A 23,839-nucleotide genomic window follows, 5' to 3' on the forward strand; every position below is an offset into this window, starting at 1 on the left:
ATGAGGTAAGAGTTGGGCTGACAAGAGGGGTAAAATGGTGTACGACTGAGGGGGGTAATTTGTCCAGAAGGTGTAAAATGATGTAAGAGTTGGGCTGCCAAGGGGGGTAATGTGGTGTAAGAGTGAGGGGGTAATTTGTCGAGAGGGGGTAAAATGATGTAGGATGTGGGCTGCCAAGGGGGTTAAAATGGCGTAAGAGTGAGGGGGTAATTTGTCCAGAGGTGGTAAAATGATGTAAGAGTTGGGCTGCCAAGGGGGTAATGTGGTTTAAGAGTGAGGGGGTAATTTGTCAAGAGGGGGTAAAATGATGTAGGATGTGGGCTGCCAAGAGGGGTAAAATGGTGGAAGAGTGAGGGGGTAATTTGTCCAGAGGGGGTAAAATGATGTAAGAGTTGGGCTGCCAAGGGGGGTAAAATGATGTAAGAGTGAGGGGGGTAATTTGTCCAGAAGGGGTAAAATGATGTAAGAGTTGGGCTGCCAAAGGTGGTAAAATGGTATAAGAGTGAGGGGGTAATTTGTCCAGAAAGGGTAAAATGATGTAAGAGTTATGCCGCCAAGGCGGGTAATATGGCGTAAGAGTGAGGGGATAATTTGTCCAGAGGGGTTAAAATGATGTAAGAGTTGGGCTGCCAAGGGGGATAAAATGTTGTAAGAGTGAGGGTGTTATTTGTCCAGAAGGCGTAAAATGATGTAAGAGTTGGGCTGCCAAGGGGGGTAATATGATGTAAGAGTGAGGGGGTAATTCGTCCAGAGGGGGTAAAATGATGTAAGAGTTGGGCTGCCAAAGGGGATAAAATGGTGTAAGAGTAAGGGTGTTATTTGTCCAGAGGGGGTAAAATGAGGTAAGAGTTGGGCTGCCAAGAGGGGTAAAATGGTGTAAGAGTGAGGGGGTAATTTGTCCAGAGGGGGGAAAATGATGTAATAATTGGGCTGCCAGGGGGGGGGGGGTAAAATGGTGTAAGAGTGAGGGGGTAATTTGTCCAGAAGGGGTAAAATGATGTAAGAGTTGGGCTGCCAAGGGGGGTAATAGGGTGTAAGAGTGAGGGGTAGTTTGTCCAGAGGGGGTAAAATGATGTAGAATGTGGTCTTCCAAGGGGGGTAAAATGGTGTAAGAGTGAGGGGGCAATTTGTCCAGAGGGGGTAAAATGATGTAAGAGTTGGGCTGCCAAGGGGGGGGGGGGGTAAAATGGCGTAAGAGTGAGGGGGTAACGTGTCCAGAGGTGGTAAAATGATGTAAGAATTGGGCTGCCAAGGGGGGTAATAGGGTGTAAGAGTGAGGGGATAATTTGTCCAGAGGGGGTAAAATGATGTAGAATGTGGTCTGCCAAGGGGGGTAAAATAGTGTAAGAGTGAGGGGGTAATTTGTTCTGAGGGGGTAAATTGATGTAAGAGTGGGGGGGGGGGGTAATTTGTCGAGAGGGAGCAATTCCAATAAGTATTATTCATATATATAGACTGTCAAGAGTTGGACAAGCATTGATGGTCTGGAGGTTTAGGCGACGCAGCTGAGGGTACAGAGGTTTTGGGTTCAAGACTGGCAGTCTTCAGGAATGGGCGCTAAAACAATGTAAGATTGAGGGGGTAAAATAACGTAAGAGTGGGGCTGCAATGGGAGGATTTTTTAGGAAAATGCAGCTCAAAACTCTTACGTTTTTTTGGCTGCATTGGGCTTCCAAGGGAGTAAATGGTGTAAGAGTGAGGGGGTAAAAGACAAAATAACCCCCCACGCTTTCATCTTTTTTGGTCTGTCAAGTGGGGTAAAACGATGCAAGAGTTGGGGGGTAATTGAGCAATTACCCCCCAACTCTTACATCGTTTTACCCCTTCTACCAAAAAAGATGTAAGAGTGGGGGGTTATTTTGTCTTTTACCCCCTCACTCTTACACCATTTTACCCCCCTTGGAAGCCCAATGCAGCCCAAAAAAACGTAAGAGTTTTGAGCTGCATTTTCCTAAAAAATCCTCCCATTGCAGCCCCACTCTTACATCATTTTGGGCGGAAAAATTCAACCCGGGCAGGCTACGATGACGTATTCAGACCCTGGGCGGGGCTCTAATCAAACTTTTCATACCGTAGGTAGTCCTGCAAGCCACTGTGGAAGGGTCGCTGTTTATCCCCATAATCCAGTGATTACTGTTACTTCAACGTTTAAAACTTCTCGTATAAGTACCCCTAGTGCGCGACCCAAAACGATCTGGCACTCGAGTGCGTGAATCTGTGTGCTCTGAATTGCTCGGCGCTAAAAGTGAGCCTGATACTCCCATGCGCGACTCAATTTGGCCTTACCAGATCCAATATCAGTCTGAATGGTCTGATATCCTCCCGGTTGCAACTCTAGTTGGTCTAACCAGAGCTGGTTTGGGTTCCGCACCTCATACTATGTATTTATATATATTTAGACCTTTATGATGCTTATATATGCAAAGGTATGATAATTCGCGCTGAAACGAAGTAATACTCTGCATCATGTACGTCGTATATTGTACGCTTACATATATGGAGGAGTAATTACATGAGTTTGTTTGTTATATATTTGTGATTAGATGTGTATATATAAAAAACGTGTATGCATCTCTGTATATGTGTATGCATGAGTGTTTGTATTCCTTTTTTGTTCTGAGCTCGTTAGTTCACGCCAGGTTAGTAAAATTATTTTCTAACAACTTTACTGTAATGATGTTCATAGTTTTCCGGGTTTTGTTTCTGTAGAACGCATTTCACGAAAATTTAAAACAGCTCAAAAATGTTCAATTCTTGAACAGAGATCTTTTAAATCTTTCAAGCTCTCAAATCTTTTTTAAAGAGAATTAATATCTTCAAATTTTTTGCTGAGACCATTTCAGATATTTCTATTTGCACCATAAACCAAGAATTCGTAAAGTACAAGAGGCTGAACAAACACAATTTCAAAGTTTTCCGTCTGAAAAATTGTTTACACTGGAACTGAAGTTAAAACTGATATTTTCCATAACTATTCCGTTTTTCCATGTGAATTGATAACTCTTGATTTTGACCTTGGGTTGATTCCTATGATAAAATGCTAGTAAACATCACATGGCACTGAAAGTCATAGAAGTTATAAATCAAAGATGGTTGTATCAAATGTAAAAGGGTGGTAAAAACTTGGTATATATTTCGACCAAAATTTGCCTATTGCCACTGTTGTCAGTCATCAATTCTAATTGAATTATTTGATTACAAAAAATGTCTCTGCGTTCCCGTTAACCGATAGGGTAACCATTAATGTGCAACGAAAACATTTCTAGAATTGAAAGTCAATTTTCAAGATTTTGGTTTCCATGTTTTTGGTCACTATACGCTAGCATCGTGGGACATAAAGTCAATTTTTTTGCGGTAAATCATTTTTAATTTCCTCATTTAGCTATCTTGAAGTTACATCCGCAACATGAGTTCCGGAGCGCCCCAATATTTATTTTTTCAGATTTTCAATTTTTTTAGTTGTTCACAATATTTTTGCCTATTCTATGGAAATAGTGCTTTGCCATTATACGATACCAATTGTACAATCTCTGTGATATTGATTCTTCAAATCAATATTTATCAGTTTCACAAGACAAAAGCGAATTTTTTAGTCAAAAAAACTTTCTGCGTTTTTTGGTAGTTTTCTAGCGTAGTATTTCTAATCTTTAGATTCATGACTTACTTGTTCGGGTTACTGTGCCGGTCGGCCGACGTAGCGTAAGGTGTATACATTCTCTGCTAAGGGTTTGGATTGCCTGTAAATTAGCAATTGCTCTTAGGAGTTGGTAGCTCTTTCGAAAGTTACGACTATTTTATGAATTTTTTCAACGTTAGGCTCTGCCTTCTTGACTGCATTTACTCGAAAATTGACGGGCTTTGCCCCCACTTGTTCCCAACAACGTTTTGAACTTGTTTGCAGTGTAGTTTATTGTTTCAAGTGGCGTTCATGGTCACTCGATCATGCCGATATCGTGGGCCCATAGATTTGTCGAGGCTTGTACAACTAAAGACCATTTGCACCTCTAAGCGTCCATAATCGTAAATGGAACAGTTTTTTTCAAGTACTTATTGTTTATTACCTCATGATGTTCGGTCCGTCCCTCCATGATTGGTCCCAAACGCCAATGCAATCCCAAATTCCTTTCCGCTCTTCTGGAATGTGTTGTTATAGTTGCACGCGACATGGGGTTCACTGTTGAGTGGTGTTTCACCTTCAAGTTAGTATTCTTCTACATGAAATAAACTTCAACTCTGGTCTTTGGAGTCTGTCCGTATGCAATAGTCGTCAGAGCGTTGTTTGTGTTATTTTTGTTAGTGTATGTTGGTTTTTCACAGCGATCCTCTTAAGCCTGCTTCAGTTTTGTGGTCCCTGTCATTTGAGCTCTCTTCTTTAACAAGAATTTTATGATAAAATATTAATAAAGAAAACTGGCCTGTAATTCTAACATTACGACGCAAAGGTATACCCAAAAATTTCCACCTTAGTAAAAAACGCTGGGAAAATAGATACATAACATGAGCAAAATCAGGAACAAGCTTAGTATCTATTTTTCACAAAAGTGGCTCCGCCGTTTTTGCGAAATTGAGATATTTTCATCTTGGAAATTAGGTGAAAAGTCCTGCAAAAGTGACTTAAAGCATTATTAATTGAGCATGATAAAGTGGTTTATAAAACAATATCAAATAGAACTTAGAGAAATTCACCAATCTGTTCGCCAATGCAGAGAAATTGATACGACAATTTATATTTGTTTATTGTAGGTCGGGAATCAGAAAGACAATTGTAGATCTGGAATCAATAATACACCAAAAAGACATCCCAAGGCAGATAAATGACATCACCTGGGAATAACATCTCAAAAGAAACATTCAGCGAGATAAAAATGCCGAACACTCAGAAAAAATGCATATAAACACAATTAGAAATAAAAACCCGTGTATTATTTATGAGCGCTATGCAGGAAAAGAAATACGCGGCGTTATGCAGAAAAAGAAAAAATACATGAAAGGTCTGAATAATCGTTTTTGACAAATCATGGTTATCCTTAGTGAACCCCGGAATGTAAAAAGAATGAAAACTAAGGAGTAGTGATATCGACCAGGATCACTAGTCACTACAAGGACCACAAGTCGTCAAGTAAACACAATTATCTGGTCCAGAAACAATTTATTTACAAGCTTTGAATTCTCTTAGAGTCTTTCGACTCAAAAGACCCTAAGTATGCGATTCACCGAAGTACTTCATTGGAAACATAAGTTCATGTTGTGATGGGCGGTTCTTCGAGTTTCACCCGGCGCGCTCGCCAGTCGTTTGAGAGCAATTCGCACAACGTGAGTCTTTTAGGTTTTCTTTCGGTCAATTACTTTCAAGAAGGGTTATTTTAAAAGACAACTTTGAAAAACTTTGAAATTATGTCACGCATTGAGGTTACTCATTTTTTTATAATGAGTTGTCGGATAAATCATTTTTGTATTGCTTTAAAGAAAAAAATTGTCTGAATTGACGATCTGCATGAAATAATTCTTCATTAAGAACAACTATATAAAAATTGCTAACACTTAAAATGCACTAAAACGTTTCATGAACTAAGACTAATATAACGTTTAAATGCTTTATTTATGTTTCTCCATTTTGTTGGGCATATACCGTATGGCGTCCCCATGCCCAACAACCGTAAACTTGCCAAAGAGGTGTGGGGCTTCAAATTCGTAAAATTGAATGATCTTTCGCATGCAATTTTAAACACAGTAGTGTGGCAATAAATCAGTACAAAAACTGCAACCGCTGTGAATGGATGCTACAAATACTTGAGACAAAATAACAACATCGTTACATGAAGAAAAACAGCACTGTGCGATCTTAACATTTTTCATTGAAACTTGTGCTCTTCTAAAGGCTGATCGAAACTAAAGGCTCTTAATCAGCAATTGGGAAAATAATAGATTTTCTTTTTTCATACTTTTTGGCAGGAATTGTTAAACATGACTAGAATACCAGTAGTGGATAAAACAAGGAAACCAAGCACCAGTAAAATTTGACCCTTTCTCCTAACGCTAATCGCGCATGTCGAATAGGGCCAAATTTTACGGCTTGTTAGTTTCCTTGTTTTACCCACTACTACATATTCACTCTAAGTCTAACTTTAAATTAAGAAATGGCTTAATTCTAGAAAATAATAATAAGCTCGTTTGCAATTTCGCCGATACATATTCAGTCAAAATCTATCATTTTCTGTCTCACCTAGTATCAAGTAAACTATGCTTGTAACAGCCAGTAGCTTGTAACAACCAGTAGCATGGTAACAACCAGTAGCTTGTAACAACCATTAGCTCGTAACAAAAATAAAGCATTAAAACAACCACTAGCTTGTAACTCCAGTAACTAATCTTCATTCTGAATTGCTAGTCAGTAACGCGTAACAGGTTACTTCACAAAGAATGTTCTAGAATAATTCTCCATGTGGGACCTTTATTCTCCACGGCACTTTTTGGCCATTCACCATGGCTTTCGCCTGGCTATACAAAATATGGCTCTTTTGAAGAATAACAATTATTAAACAAGCATAATTAAGGTATACGAACTAAATAGCAAAACTTGGACATAAAATATACGGATTTTTAGCAATATCTCGAGAAAAAGGTATCAAATTCAAACTTTGTGAATGGATAACTGTTAGTTGGATACACACTCTGTATAAGAATGAGGTCTGTACGCCAAGGAGGTGGAGTGGGGCTAACTTTTTAATTCTATAACCAATCTTAATATGTGGGGGAATTTTTCAAATGTAAATAGCTCGAAAACTGTTGGTTCAAAATTGAGCGAACTTGGCAGTGACTACCACAGGCCTATATTATAAGACATACAAGAGGAAGGAACTAAATCGGACGGATACTTTTTGAGATAATGAGATTTAAATTTCAGATTGCAACAAGATTTAGTAATGAATGTTATCTTCTCTTCCAAATAAATCTTCATATATAAGTTCTACGACTCCATTGTTATGGTCATTGACATAAATGCTTGAATGGTAAACTCGAATATCCCCCTTTGAATATTCACCAGATTCGTGGAGAAAAACTAAAGGTATTTTAAGCATTTCTCACAAATTTCTTTCAGTTAATTTTTTGTGCATAATTTGCAACAGATTTGACTTATAGTCTAACTAATTCACATTTGAGTTATAGTCTGACTTCATGTACTATTAGTGGTTGCTAAATTTGAAAGAAAGCTAATTTTACATATTTTTTCATTTTAAAAAATTATTTTTTTTTCCAAAAAACAAAAAATTTGCAAAATTTCAAAATAAGAGTGAAATCACTTCTTAAGAGCGAAATGGACCCTATCGGAGTGATGCCCCAGTAAAAAATCACTATTTATCGCGCTTAAAGAGTGATTTTCCTTTTTTTAATTTTTTAAAATTATCTAATTTTTTTAAATAAATTTTTTATTTTTTTACTTTTCTATATTTTTTTATTTTAAATTATCTATACTCTTCAAAAAATTTATATTCCCTTTTACTTTTTCTATATTTATTCCATTATTAATAAGAAATGATACAAAATTATAATATTTACACGAACAACTTTCCCCAGTTTGGCCAATAACAGATCTAGGAACCAATTCCACTGATCCACGTAGTGGCAACTTTGTTGATCTGGGATCCGCTGATTTGGGAACCAGCTTCACTGATCTCTCAGTTAAATTTCTACTAAATCCTCTAGTTAATTCTACATCTGGATGTTGTTTCTTTACATGAGCCCTTATCTCATCGTATCTCACAGCAGAAGGACAATATAGACAATTAACTTTAGCTGAGTACAGTTTCTACAAGTATACTTACTCTCATCAAAATCAGTTAGTGGTTTTACAGAATTACATTTATTACAATTTCCAGTTAAGACTTTGGTGTTAAAGTTAGAGTTAGAGGTATAGTTAGAGTTAGAGTTAGAGCTAATGCTAGAGTTAGAGTTAGAGTTAATGCTAGAATTAGAGTTAATGCTAGAGTTAGAGTTAATACTAGAGCTAGAGTTATATCCAGATTCATCTTTAAAAAAACAATCAGTTTTCATACAAATACCACTTAATGTTTTATCACCACATGCACATTTACTAATTTTACCTTCATGATATATTGAATAATGAAAAACTAAATTAAAAGGGAGTCCACATTTATGTTTACACACTAAATATTTTATAACCATTTATAATTGGCCAAATTTCAATTACACCCATCATTTTTAGCCAATATCTCAATTAAATCTTTAGTAGTATCCTTAGATAGGATACACCTAGCTAAATATTCCTTCCCTGTCATATTGAGTGTATTAGTTTTATATCTTCCTATCTAAAATCTCTTTAAGGTCTAATTATTTTTTTTATCTCTAACAAAATTTATAATTTCTTCTCTAAATTCTTCATTATTTCCATATAGACTGTATAAATAACTTCGTCCCACTTTATTTAAAACTCCAGTCTCTTTATTTATATATTCTCCTTGTTGCTTTTCGATAAACTGTTTTCTTTGCTCTTCTTCTCCGCATTCAAAGTTAACCAATGTACTTGCTCTATTTAATATATTACTTGAACTCGTTGCCACATGTCCAGCAGTTTTTACTGTTGTATCAGGACTCATATAATTATATATCATAAAACATGTACCTATAATTCCTAAAATAGTTGATGCTAACCTAAAAACATCAGCTTTAACCATTTTTTGTGTTAAAACATCATTCTGTATTTTAATACCTTTTAATGTAAGACGTTTATTAAAATAGAACTGATAATTATCATGATTAATAGTATGTCTATCTGTAGCATTTATCATGAGTGGTTTCATATATGCTATAAGTTTATTTTTATCTTCAGTTTCTAATTTTTCTTTTAAACTAAGAGCTTTTAAATCAAGGAAACCAACTCTCGAATCATATATCATAGTTCTATTCTTATCAGTAATAATAAAAGTATTCTCTTTCCTATAATATTTAATTATACCATAACGAAGCTCATCTGACATTCCGTCTGTACAATTATAATAGTTACCATTTAACTCACTAATTATTTTATTGAAGTTATGTTCACATTTATATATTTCATTAAAATTTTTAAATAGATCAGCTCCATTATAAGTTGTTAAATAAATAGTATCACAACTCATTATTGCTGTATTAATTATTTGAGCTGGTTTAAGACACATTACAATCATTTGAATATTATATTGTCTGCCTTCTGTGAAATAATAAGCTATATCCTTATTTAACTTATCACCCATATCATCAAGTACCATTACATACCATTATCTTTGAATCTAGACTTATTTTTTGATGTGAACATATTTATATCGCATGTATTAAATCCAATATAAAACTCACCATTCTCAGGATCTATCCAATCTCTATCATCTTCACATACTATGATTATATTTTCAGCTTGCTGTTGGTTTTGGTTTTGGTTTTGGTTTTGATCGGTGTAACCGCTTCGCGAATCTAAGTATAACTTTAAGTATTGTCTAATAAAATATGTTTGCCTGTACCAGTTCCACCATAAACAATAGTATGTAATGGTGACTTTTCATATTCAAATCTAACTAGACTCCTATTGATAAATCCACCAAAGCTTTCTTCTAGTTTTGTATATTTACTTGGTAATGAATCATATATTATACAACAAATTCCAATTAAGAAAATAAAAATTATAACTGCGCTACCCGTCTCCATTTTTATACCTATTAGAAATGCTTATCCTAACTTTTGAGGAATTCAATAATAGAATTAATATTGATGAAAATGCTATGAGTGATATCAGAATAAAAGATATAGGAAAAGATATAAGTCTAACATCAATTGAAACAGTTATGAGAGATCAAACTCCAGATAACATAAGTGAACCTAACTTCAACATTATTGTCAATCTACATCCAACTGATGGTACACATTGCGTTTTAGTTATAAGAAAAGAAGGTGGTCCTGTGTATTACTTTGATAGTTTTGGTGTTGAGACCCCACCATTGTTTTTGGAAGAATATGTTGATCTAGGCTCTAATGAAAGAATACAACAATATGATGAATCTTATTGTGGGGCTTATTGTTTGTATATGAATTATCTTATTGATAGAGGATTTAGAATTAACAAAGCTTTGAACATTCTAGTTAATCAATGTAAATATCCAGTAATATATAATGAGTGTTTTTGTTTAGGTTGTAGTAATGATCTACGAAGTAGCTTTGCTAATAATCATAATGTTAATGATAATGTTAATGATAATAATAATGTTAATGATAATGTTATTAATAATGATAATGTTAATGATAAAGATAATGATCTACGAAGTAGCATTTTTAATAATGATAATGATAATGATAATGTTAATGATAATGATAATGCTAATGATAATGTTAATGACAATGTTAATGATAATGTTAATGATAATAATAATGTTAATGATAATGTTATTGATAATGATAATGTTAATGATAAAGATAATGATCTACGAAGTAGCATTATTAATAATGATAATGATAATGTTAATGATAATGATAATGCTAATGATAATGTTAATGATAATGTTAATGATAATGTTAATGATAATGTTAATGATAATGATAATGTTAATGATAATGATAATGTTAATGATAATGATAATGTTAATGATAATGATAACGTTAATGATAATGATAATGTTAATGATAATTTTATATATCTATTTGATGAAAAACATCAAAGGGGTAAACCTAACAACAAAGAATGTCTTAGTAACAATATCTCTGTTAATATAAAAGAAGATCTACAATCATGGCTAAATGATGATGAAATAATTACAGAAGCTACACTCCCAGAGAACTTTAGATGTATAATATCTTGTCCTAGTGAATGCGGCAAGACATTCTTATTAAAAAAACTAATCCTGGCTAGAGTATACTTTGATAAGCTATACATTATTGGTCCTACTGGTGATCAATATGAAGGTGCAGAGAGTTATAATCGACGAAGTCGCAACTCTGTTGACGATAAAGCAGATGTTGAGTTTGTTAAAGATATAAAATATTTACGCTCTCCCGATCAACTACCCAAAGACTTAAAGAAACTAATGATATTCGATGATGTTAGAGCCAAAGAACCAGTTATTAATGAATACTTTTGTAGAGGTAGACATAATAATTGCAATATGATATATCTTAATCAAAATCTATTCACAATAGATAGACAGAGTGTTAGAGAGAATTGTAATCTTTTTATTTTATTTGAACAAAGAGGTAAAGTCCTCATATCTATATATCAAGATTTCTTTAATAATGTTGAACTTAGTTATAATGATTTTGCTAATATATGTAATACGGTATGGAAAGAGCCTTATAATTATATTGTCATTGATATAACTAAAAATAAAAATATTAACGGTAAACTAAGAATTAATTGGGATCGGAGAGCTTTGTAGTTTAGTCTGAGTTTAAGTTTAAGTTTATATCTACACCAGGTGTAAAGTAAAACTTCATACATCACCTTTAAAGTCTATAGGTCTTCCATGCTCATCTTTAATATGAAACTATATATTCATTTCTATTTTTAGTTACATTTTGATACAAGATATTAGTTGGTGTAATATTTATTAGATACCCTGGTGGTTCTGTTAGAGTAAAAGTATATAGTATGTCTGTGTTATTACCAATATCTTTAACACCAGATATCACATTACAATGGATGTTAAAAGTACTAAAACCCATAATATCAACGATTTTTTGAGATGAATATTTACCTTGTTTATAAACTGCTTTTCTAAATCCTAGTAATGAGGCTATTGAGTTTTCTACATCAAAGTTATTTGCACCTTGTTTTATTTCCATTTAACATTTCATTGTATTCTCATCGGGTTCTATTATAACATTACCATTAGTTTCTTCTTTTATTAATTCTGCTATTTCAGTTAATTCATATGCACCTGGTGTAATTGCTTTGTTATCACTATAAAAGTGATTATTCCTTCTATTCTTATTGAACACCCATTTAAAAACTGATAATCTAATTAAACCTAATTTTGTTGTATTAAGTATAGGTTCATTAAAGTTAAACTTTTCTGTTGGCTTTATCATTCTAAAGTTAAGTGTATGCTCTTCTTTAGTTTTAGTTAGAGTTTCATGTATCTTTTGAAGCTCATATAGAATTAAGTTGTCTGTCATTTTTTATATTCAAATATTAGATCATATTTATGGTGAAACATATGCGAAGGGGCTCCGCCTTTGTTTCCCCAAGCAGGTTCCCTGATAGTTATAGTTAAAGTTAAATTTTTGGATTATAAAAATGGTTTTAAGTTGGATACAACTTATGGTTATAATAATGATATACACAAAAATAAGATTATAAAATATAAACCTAATAATCTAGCAACAATGAATACGGTGAATACTGATATTAATATCATTCTCAATAGAGAAGAGAATCATTTAAATTTGCGTGAATCGTATCTAGAGATAGAGTTTGTTGTATTAGATGATGCTGGTGGTGTATTTGCTAATAATGCTAATATCAGATTAGTTAATTATAGTATGATTGCATTATTTAGTTCAGTTAAGCTTGAAACTAGTGGTGCTGGGACTATTGGATATATAGATCATTGCCATCCTAATCTATTGATGTATAATTTAATAATTAGTACTGTTGATGAATATGAGAGTGGTTTTGTTAGAACTTAAGGCAATAGAGATTGTCAACTTAAAGTTGACCATATTGCCGCAGAACGAGGTCATATGTATATGATAATTAAGACGAGTGATCTATTTGGTTTTGTAAATGATTTAGAAAAGATTATATATGGTTTAGGATTTAAACTAATATTAAAAACAAATAATAATGATAGAGCTCTATTTAGAGTTATTTCTGGTTCTGATGCATTTGCTTATGATGCTAATATAGATATCAAAGACATATCATGGTGTGTGCCCAGTATTGATCGTGGTAAGGACAATAGAATTATTGTGCAAAAGGGTTTAAGTAAAAAGAATAAAGTAGACTTTAGCTATTATGAAAGAAAGACATTTTATAAGAATGTACCCAATGCTACTAACTTCTTGTTTGATCTAGGTACGGAAAGTGGTACGGAAAGACCACAATATATAATAGTTGGTTTTGAAAATAATAATGTTAATGAAGAAACTCAAGATGAAAGTACATTTGATATAATGAATGTTACTGACTGTTATTGTAAGATTGATAGTGAGTTTTATCCAGAGGATAGAATGAATATTAATTATGGTACCAATAATTATAATGAGGCCTTTAAAGAGATAGTTAGCTTTAATAAAGATTATAATGGGCTACCACATAATAAAAAACCATATATAAACCATAGAACATTCAAAAGTAGTTATAGAATATATGTTTTCGATACTAGATATCAAAGTGATCATATAGGTCCACAACAAATACAACTTAATTTTAAATTTAGTGCTGCAGTTGCAGATGTTATATTTCATGCATTAGTATTAACTAGAAAGGTTATTAGTGTTAATAGTAATGGTAATAAGATGGTTGATATTGTATCATAATTATAATTATAGTTAATGACTTAATCAATGACGAAATCAATGACTAAATCAATGACCAAATCAATGACTAACAATGACTAAATCAATTACTAAATCATTGACTACAACAATGATAATCAAACTAATTCCTACTAGTCTTAACAAAACCTTTAGCATAAATAGTATCGAGTTTCTTTTTATTATCTAGAGTCAATCCCTTAGCTTCAAGTTCAGTTTTAGGCTTTGGCTTAATCTTAGCCTTAGGTAATGGTTTAGCCTTAGGCTTAGATTTAATATCAACAAAAGAGTTATACTTTTTAACTTCCATTATTTTTATATATAGAAATGAGTCTTTTAAATAAGTTCAAAACTAATTCTTATTGTGTTGGTGGCAGACATTATAGTTGTACTAATAATATTAGAGGAGCTATTACTTCAAAAGGTACTAAGATGTTAAGAGGATCCTGCACTAAATGTAGAAGGAATAAATCAATGACAGTATCTGATGCAACAATAGAAGCTGAGGGATTGAAAGATTTCTTTAAAAGTGTTGGTAAAGCTACAGTTAACTTCGGAAAGAATGTTGCTAATAATCCAGTAAGAGCATTAGAAATAGCAAGTAAAAAAGGAAGTGTAGCTGCATCTAGAAACCCTAGAGCTGCGTTATCAGCCTCTCCTGATGTAATTAAATTTGCAACTACTGTTGAAGGTATAAAGGTAGTACAAAAAGGAAGAGGGTTATACTTAGGTACAAAGAAAAGATAGTTCAATTATATTAGAGTTTAAATATAACTATATTAGAGTTTAAATATTAGAGTTTAAAAATAACTATGTGTATAACTATGACTATGATTATGACTAGATATATATATATATATATATATATCTAATGGTAAATATTAATACTAATATTGTTATTACTAAATATATTATTATAACTAAACACCAATAACTTTAGTTTAAAAAAATACTCAGCTTGTTTTTCTTGTTCTTCTTATATTCCTCATAAACCTTGACCAATTCATTATACTCGTCAATATCTATTTAATTATCATTCATTGATTTATTATATAGTTTATTAAACTGGTCGCTAAATTGTTTACTTAAAATATACATCTGTGAATACTTTATAATTTTATTTCTTATTTTAGTATTAATTGTTTTTGATAATGAACAACAAACTGTTGCTGTAGCAAAAGCTGTGGGTATAGATTAACGCAGAACTATACCTGTTATTGCAACTGATGTTGTTGTTGCCGTTGTTTCTATTGATGATAATAGTATTTCTGTTATCTCAGCCACGTTAATTTAATTTTTATATCTACTTATTAGCTTGGATTTTTTCGTTTATCAATCTTTCTGATACAGATGATAGGTCTGGGTAAAGTTATCTCTCACTCGGTGCTGTTGGTTGACTCATTTTCAGTAGTAAAATGACTCTCAATATCTTTCATTATATCTTCTTGTTTAAAATCATAATGCATCTCTAGTCTTGCTTGTTCTTTGTTGTCTACTAGCTTACTTTCTAATAATACAGCTATTATATATTTTATAACTTTTTTCATCATTAATATATGGTTTTCTCTTAAACCTCTCCATCTATCAACACATGCATCAACTAATTGAATATTAGTAATTGACTGATTAAACTTATTGTTATCGAGCTTTACTTTTAATTCATTATTTTTAGAAATGGTATCGGCGGAAACGTTGTTGCAAAAATGAACAACATTAGTTTCAATTTCAGTCAACTTATCGGCAAATGTGGATATATTAGATGAGTTAAGAGAAACTAGTTCAACTGTATCACCATCAACCCATACAGTATCTCCATTGGTTGTAGATGATGGCAAACCAATAATGTTTGCACTTATTTGGTAAGTTGTAACTTCTTCAAATTTACCCTTTCTTAGTTCAGTTATGTTTTTACTTAAAATATCTATTTTATTATTAGATAATAGGTGATTGTCACAAAACTCTTTATTAACAACATCTTTTTCATCTATTGGAGGGTGTACATTTATAAATTTATAAATATCTTTCATGTCGATATTATCATTATCTTCTAGGAATAAACCGTGAGCTTTAATTAGTGTTCAGTTGTTTGTTGGTCTTGATGTTGATTGATGTTTAGCCTCATTGAATCTATTTCTTGTCAACTTTGTATTTGTTTACAGAAAGAAACTATCTGTGAAGCAGTTCCTTATAGCTATAACTATATAGTAAGATAACTATCAATATCTCTCATTATATCTTCATGATTAAAATCATAGTGCATCTCTAGTCTTGCTTGTTCTTTGTTAATAATAAGTTTACTGTCAAGTAATATAGCTACTATATATTGTACTAATGTCTTTTTATTCTTTAAAAGGGCTTCATCGATAAAAGAATTAGTCTTTTTATTAACTTCTTTAAACCCCTTAGACCGTTAGTAAACAAATCATCCAAATGTATGTTAGTAATATTTTGATTAAACTTATTATTATCAAATTCTTGTTTTAATTGATTATATTTAGAGATAGTATCAGCGGCAACTTTATTACAAAAGTTAACAGTATTTTTGACTTCATTTGCTGATTCAATAAACTCATTAATTAGTTCATCATTAACTTGTGTTTCATTTAGTTGTAATGTTTTAGTTGTGACTTTATCAAATTCACCTTTTCTTAGCTCAGTTATGTTTTTACTTAAAATATCTATTTTATTATTAGAAGATAAAAAGTTATTGTCACAATACTCTTTATTAACAACATCTTTTTCATCTATTGGAGGGTGTACAATTATAATTTCATAGGTATCCTTCATATCAATATTATCATTATCTTCTAGGAATAACCCACGAGCCTTACTTAGTGTTAAGTTGTTTGTTGATGTTGATCCGAGAAGCGGGTTCCTCGATGGACCTCCGGTCATGCTTCGCCATTGGTGTTTAGCCTGGTTGAATCTGTTTCTTGTCATTATTTATATTAAGAAATGTATTTAATGATTCTAAAACTTTATTATTAGATTCAAAGTCAAACTCGGATTTTAATAATTCCTGTTCGTAATATTTACCTTCTATTATCTCACCATTAATATCTTCTATCTTAAATGTTAGTGGTTGTGTTTTCAAATTTCATTAACTTTAAATAGTTCTCTCTTCCAATTAAAAGTGTAACCTTTAGAAAAGATATTACGTTTATCTGCCTTTCTAACATAATCACCTACTTTAAATTTTGGTGCTGCTTTGATAGATTTAACATAGTATTTAACTTTATCAGGATTATTAGAAGCGTCAACTGGTGTCATATTAATTGTTGAATGAATGTTATTGTTATAGGTTATGACTGCATCATTTAGTATATTTACCCAATTACCATCACCATTGATGAAAATAAGTTTATTTATTATGTGTAATAATGTTCTATTAAATCTCTCTATAAACACAGCCTTTAAATCACTATAAGTAGAATATAGTTTTGTTTCATATTCTTTAAGTAAAGATTTAAATGTTTTATTGTAAAACTCACTACCTCTATCTACCCATAACTTTTCTGGTTTTCTACTTTCAGAGCCATCCTGTGGATGTTCACTTAATACTATTTTAAAACCATTAGTTCTGGATAAACCAGATTTATTCTTCAATGGAATAACCCAAGCATGTTTTGTGGATATATCTATAACAGTTATTATAAACTTATAATTATTATTGTATTTACTTAGAGATGACTTATCAATTAAATGAGCTGACCATGTTTCATCTTTATATAATGGTATTATTCTTTCTCTTCTAAACTTTGTTATTTGAGGACTGAATACTTCTTTAGCTAATAATTGTTGTTGTTTTTCCATCATTATTTATTTACCATAGTTAAAAACAAAATTATCTAATTGCTCTTGATTAATAATATTCATAGATAATTGTTGCTTAGATATATCTAGCATTTCATCATATAATCCATCATGACCAGATTTTGTTTCCAGTATTAATAATTCTAGTCTTTCTACTAAACCATTTAAATGGCAACTTCGTTGATTATTTGGGTTAGGGTTGCTATTTAAACCCCTGCCAAATACATCATCTTTTACCCCATCATACGTTTTTTGTTTTTAATCTAGCGCTTCTCTTATCCCCTTTTCCTACATCATATCTGATATCCTTTAAAAACCTTTTAATTTTATTTTCATCTTCCTCAATATTATCATCATATGTTACATTTGATTTAGTAAGAAAGTTAATAAATCCATCTGAAAATTCATATATATTATGCTTAACTAAAAATGAACCCAGCTCTAGGGTTATATCAACATCATTCATTTTATGTCTTCTAGTAGGCAAATCTACAAGATTTAATTTTAATTGGGGATTAGTTTGACCACCCATTAAAAGAAGAAGTTTGGCTGTCTTTGTATCAACAAAAACTGATGCTATATCTTGAGTTTCCTTTATAGTCCTCTTTTAGCGTTTCATTAATCTTGGAAGTGTTTTCACCGATCTGGAAACCAGCTTGCTGGATTATCTTAGTTTGTTTATCTTACTCTTGATTTTGCCAATCTATTGCTCTTAATGTTTGTTCAATTAATGCTAGATTGTGTTCACTGTTTGCATTTAGTGTTTTAGTTAAAGGATCAAATGACTCTTCTATTTCACCATAATATTCTTGTTGTTTTTTTAAAATTTATAAGTGTTTCTAATTTAGTCATTTTTTATAATTATAATAAATCATTATATAGTGTAATTGCAGCTTCAATTAACTTTCTATCATCACTAATGGTTAGTTCTAGAATATTATTAACCAGTAGGTCTTTGTCTCCATCTAATGATCTGCGAAGCAGTTTCACTGATGCATTCTTAATCGGGGAAGGGGGTTTGGTGTAACAAGGCTTGCCCTTCCCCATACTGCTTCGCAGATTTTATTTACCAGATCTCTTTTGAATAGATACAGATTCCCATCATGAGGATAGCTTTTAATGTTATTTACATAAAATCTTTTATCATCAAATGTGTTTAGACTAATCTTACTTGTTTTTGTTGTTGTCATGTTATCAACAACTTTTTGTGTTCTACATTCATCTACAGTTCTCTCTGTGTTATACATTAGTGCATTATAATATTCTTCATGTTTAGCATTGTTACAATTCTTTATTCCTTTCTCTTTAGTTTTATTGGGGTAATCGTTAAAGCTATATTTCTTTGGTGTTAGTGCCACAAACTCTTCTATTATTCTACTTCCCAGTTCATGTTTGAATTTGCCTGGAACTTAATTATTAGTTTTAATTGGAGGTTCGAGATTGGATAGGTCCATGTGTTCATTGTCGACATTACCCTCGCTAAAACTTAATACAGAACTAACAGTATCCATATAATGGAGTTGAAGATATGTTCAACCATTGTATGTATCAATGGTTATATGTACCATATTATTCTTCAACCATTATATGTATCCATATAATGGTTGAAGAATATTATTGAATACATCATACATGTGTAATTTACTTAATTCTAAGATAGTAACACCTACATATACTGGAGAATCATATTCTATTTTTTTCTTTATATATTCAATTTGGCTACAATCCTTATATCTAGATATATTCTTAAATGTTGGTTTACTTATACTTTTCATTATCTTTTCTTCATCATGTAAGAACTTACTGTGAAGGAAGTGTAGGGGATTCATGCACATTCTTCCATATAGTGAATTGTTCATTAATTTCCTTACATCATTTTCTGCTTCAGTTTTGGCTGTTGCTCTTTTATTAGTATTGTTTTGTATATAATCTCTACATATATAGTCTTGTTTAAATTTAATTACTCTATGTACTTTAGTTACTTTTACACCCATCTTAACATAGAACTTTAACATCCTATAATGAACCATGTATTCTGTTTTGCTGTTTTGGTCTAAGATTAATTTCTCTGTTTTTGTTTTGCCTTTCTCTCTTTCTCGGTATCCCAATTCATTATCATTTATCTTTCTTTTATCGGGCATTAATGCTAATTGCTCGGTTCTATCTTTACAACTATTAGTATAATCAATATCGCAAACTATATAATAACCATGATCAGTATCATTTGGAGTATTTAATATAGTATCAAGAGTAGTAGTATAAACTGGAAGTCCTTATAAGGTAGCTTTTGCATCATTGCATAGCCGTAGAGGTTATTTGCATCAATGTACCAGATATTTCTGTTATGTGACTTCATCCCTGTTTCACCATTGTTGACTATCCTTTCTCCCATTATACCACATATGCCCCCTCCCTTTGCTTCAACAAAATCATCTAGCATTTGTTTATCTTGTAATGTATCTAATGTTACACCGCTTGACATTAACCAACAATCAAAACTATGGCCTGGGAGACTTACATAGTGTAGGGGATTGAGCTTGAATTCTTTCATACTTTGTTGAACATATTCATTCATGCAGTAGTCTAATATTTCCACATCATTTTGTAAATACTCAATAGTTAGATCTGTACCAGTTTTATGACTGTTTTCATTATTAAAGTTATCTACTTCTTATTGTGTTGGTAATCCGTTAGATAGTGAGGATTTGAAGTCTTTTTTATTTAGATTACCTATAAGATGTTTATACGACTCTCAACCAAAGTATTCAAATGGATATAATGTTTAAGTTGTACACCCGTATGTCTTTGCCATTTGATCTGGAGGCATAGCTAAAAAGTTATAACTATCTAAGAATTTAAGACAACCAATGCTAAACATCTTATACTTACCAGCAGCTAGTGGTATGTTATCTACTTTTCTTTTATCACTATTCTGTTTAAAGAGTTCACTATATAGTAGATTGAGATCATAACCAGAGCCATTATGGAATATTATGGGAATGAAGTTTTGTTGTTTGTACCTCAGATTTTATATCCTAAATGCTGGTCCTCTATATTTACCAGTTTTATGACAATGATCTCTTACTTTATTAATACATGTTTTACTGCAGATATGACAAGTAATATGTTTCATGATATAATTTATCTTCTTCATTAAATATCATTTGTTTGTTGCGCTTGAAGTTATTCTCAGTGCCTATTTCTAATAGATCACTAGCAAATCTTTTGATACAATCAAGAACGAAATAGTATTTGAAATTACACTGCCAGATGTAACCCACACTTATTGGTATGTGTTCAGCTATTACATACTTACAGCCATTAGTCGCGACTTCAACAATGCAACATTCTATATCAGCAGTTATAATATTTTTTATATTCTGACGTTTGTGTTCATTTATAAAAGTAATTTTTTTCTTCTTAGGACAAACAACCTCGGGTTTGAAAGAGTTGTTACATTGTGAATCAAACCAATATGTACATCTATCACAATAATAAAATTTAATGTTATTTTTATTTGATCGATCTAACAAGGTTTCTATGTTTTAAATTAGAGCACAGTGTTCTGTAGTACCATCTACCCAAACCAATATTCTGACATCTTTTCTATCTTTATCAAAATCATCCACTGGTTTAAACAATTCTACTTTGCCCCCAACACAAGGTGTGTATACCCAAATATTAATATTGTACAATTTCTGTATTCTCATTATATAAGCAAAATCATCTTCATCTCGTTGTCGTGCTTCAATTAGATTATTAACATATTTACTCTCGCGTGTTTCATTATTGAGAAAGCCACTTCGCGGATCGATAGCAGGATATAGCCAAGCAGTAATAGCCAGTTGCAAGCAGTTACATTTGGAAGTGCGTATATTCAATATTGATTTAGAGTTTTTGAGACTGGGGGTAAATCTATATAACTACCAACAGATGCTTTAGTTGGTTCAATATTTATCTGAATACTTCTTAATCCGAGAAACTCAAAGTCATAGCCATAACCCTCATATATTTCCCTTTCAAAGTTTAACCATTGAGTGAAGTCTCCATTTACATATATTGCGTTATTAATAATATAGTCAGTGTTGAAAAATATTTTAGTAGTTTTAACTTCTTCTTTCGTTCTCTTTTTGTACTCACACTCAGCTGTGATCTTATATTTAAAACTCTTAACTTTTCTATACTGGTAACATGAGTTTAATTTCTTCTAAAGAGTTATTAATGGCTTCGTCTATGTCTTCAATAAAATTTCCAGCTTTATCAGTAATATAAAATTCTCTCATGTTCTAGCTAGAGTTTATATCAACGTATTCTGCGTTTTCTAGATACTTGCGATTATGACTATATGAATGAGTAGTTAGCGCTATTTTATTCCTAAATTCTTCATGACATTCTTTACACTCATACCTAATTCTGGTGTAGATATTATCATCAGTATCTGTTTTAGTTTTAGCTTTAGTTTCAGTTTCAGTTTTAGTTTTAATAATATCCTTAGTATTATTAGCAAAACTACTTCGTAGATCTTTAGGTCTGAGAACGTAATCATCTTCATCTGGATTATACACCCTCTCCAAGATTTCATCTTCCACTTCATCCTACTCCTTTCTCGCCTTGTTTAAGTGTTCATCACTTAAATTATGTTTGACAAATTGTTTCCTTGTTTCAAAGGCCAAATCGCAAATATAACAAAAGTTTACATTTTCTACTTTAGACATTTTTTTATAGACAAAAAATTCATTTTTGAAAACATACAAATTAAAAATGTCTACATCAGTAAAATGTGGTGGTTGTAAAGATAAATCATGGAGAAAATGTTGTGATAAGTGTTTAGATAGTTTATTTGAATGTTATAACTGTAAGGGTTACTTTAAGAATAGCGATTTTATTAATCATATGAATATACATTATAATGATCCTAGTCTATATACAACTTGTATTATGTGTAATGAAAATCAACACATCAGCGGATTTAGATTTAAAAATTTTAAGTGTAGATTATGTATTTATTTACATAGATATAGATATACACATACCAAAGATAGATTCGAGGAATATGCTGAAAGATTTAACATAAGAGTGTGAAAAAAACGAAAAAGTGGTGAATTTGCAAACGAGCTTATTATTATTTTCTAGAATTAAGCCATTTGATAATTTAATGTTAGACTTAGAGTGAATATGTAGTAGCGGATAAAACAAGGAAACCAACAAGCAGTAAAATTTGGCCCTATTCGACATGCGCGATTAGCGTTAGGAGAAAGGGTCAAATTTTACTGGTGCTTGGTTTCCTTGTTTTATCCACTACTTTTTGGCAGGAATTGTTAAACATGACTAGAATACAAAATCCCATTGGGCTTTAGAGTGAGCAATGTGAAAACATTGTTTTCAATAACTGCGTTTGCGTTTGGAGGAGGAGGGGGTACTTCGCGAAAACGCATTTGGGCGAAAGAAATTTTTACACATTATGTGAAAATTTCTAACTTAGACTTTGTGGAAACTAGTTAGAATACTTAAGAGGGGCAAATTACATCATAAAGTATCCAAGTGTCCAAAACATTTGTCTCCTCATGTAAATAAATTGAAAACCTACAATAAATGTATCCTATCTTTCAGAACTTTTGCGTCAATATACCCCACCACACGATGGTCAATTTGCCGCTCTCGCTTCTCGAGGATCAATTAACAACCCAGTCCCAATTTTTGGCAAATAATTAAAATTTAGAATACGTGTAAAGTAACGTATTTGTTACCTTTATCCAATTTTAGTGAGTAATTTTGCACCAATAAAAAAAGAGCATTTAGTTTAAACTGAACATAAATATGCATAAGAGTTCACAAAAAAGTAAGCATTCTCCACTGAAAACAAATGTTGAAGAGACCGAGGACACTGGACTGCTTTATATTATCATGCGGACTTTCAGGTGTCCCTCTTAAGTGTTTAAATTGGCGTTCGCCTAATTTCCGCAAAACATAAGTCGAAAATTTTCACCCAAAATCTTGTTAAATTCCTTTCGCCGAATCAAGCTTCCGACTGACATTCTCCACCCATTTGTGTGTATATGTACATGCAGGCGTGGTGGCTAAATTTCTAAAAGATAATTAAATTTAACCAACTAACGTCGGGGGAATTGATCTCAAACGACTGGCAAGTGGTTGGTTTCGTCAGTAGCTAGATTCGTTTTAGTTTTCGGTGAACCAGACTCTTAGAGTCTAGCGAAATCTAAGGCTCTAAGAGAACTTGATGCCCTCTAGGCATTACCTGTTTATCCCGTTTTTGAGGATGAGAGTCAAAAGGCTCAGCCGAAAAAATGGTCAAGAGAAAAATCGCATAGAAAAACTACAGAAGTAATATAATTGCTACAAACTTCGTTTGAGAGCAGTTTTTTACATAAAAAATTTTTCATCCGGTCATATCGTTGTTTTGCGTTTTCAAGGTACAATGCGGACAATTTTTTGCACAGATATTAAATTCCTAAATTCGAAGCCAAACATACAGACAGTAATAAATCACTTA

General features: G+C 32.0%; 2 protein-coding genes across 2 annotated transcripts in view; one reads left to right on the plus strand and one right to left on the minus strand.

Annotated features, from left to right (window-relative positions):
- Positions 1–23,839, plus strand: part of LOC142339521 (uncharacterized) — a 462,116-nt gene that overhangs the window by 270,065 nt on the left and 168,212 nt on the right. The gene's annotated exons all lie outside the window — the stretch shown is intronic.
- Positions 1–23,839, minus strand: part of LOC142340451 (uncharacterized) — a 56,821-nt gene that overhangs the window by 8,864 nt on the left and 24,118 nt on the right. Inside the window, exon 7 of the mRNA XM_075391025.1 lies at positions 3,665–4,370. The gene's annotated coding sequence lies outside the window, so the exon portion shown is untranslated. The remainder of the gene's footprint in view (positions 1–3,664; positions 4,371–23,839) is intronic.

Source organism: Convolutriloba macropyga, chromosome 5 (genome assembly GCF_964194025.1).
Source record: "Convolutriloba macropyga chromosome 5, txConMacr16.3, whole genome shotgun sequence".
Classification (NCBI taxonomy): Eukaryota; Metazoa; Xenacoelomorpha; order Acoela; family Convolutidae; genus Convolutriloba; species Convolutriloba macropyga.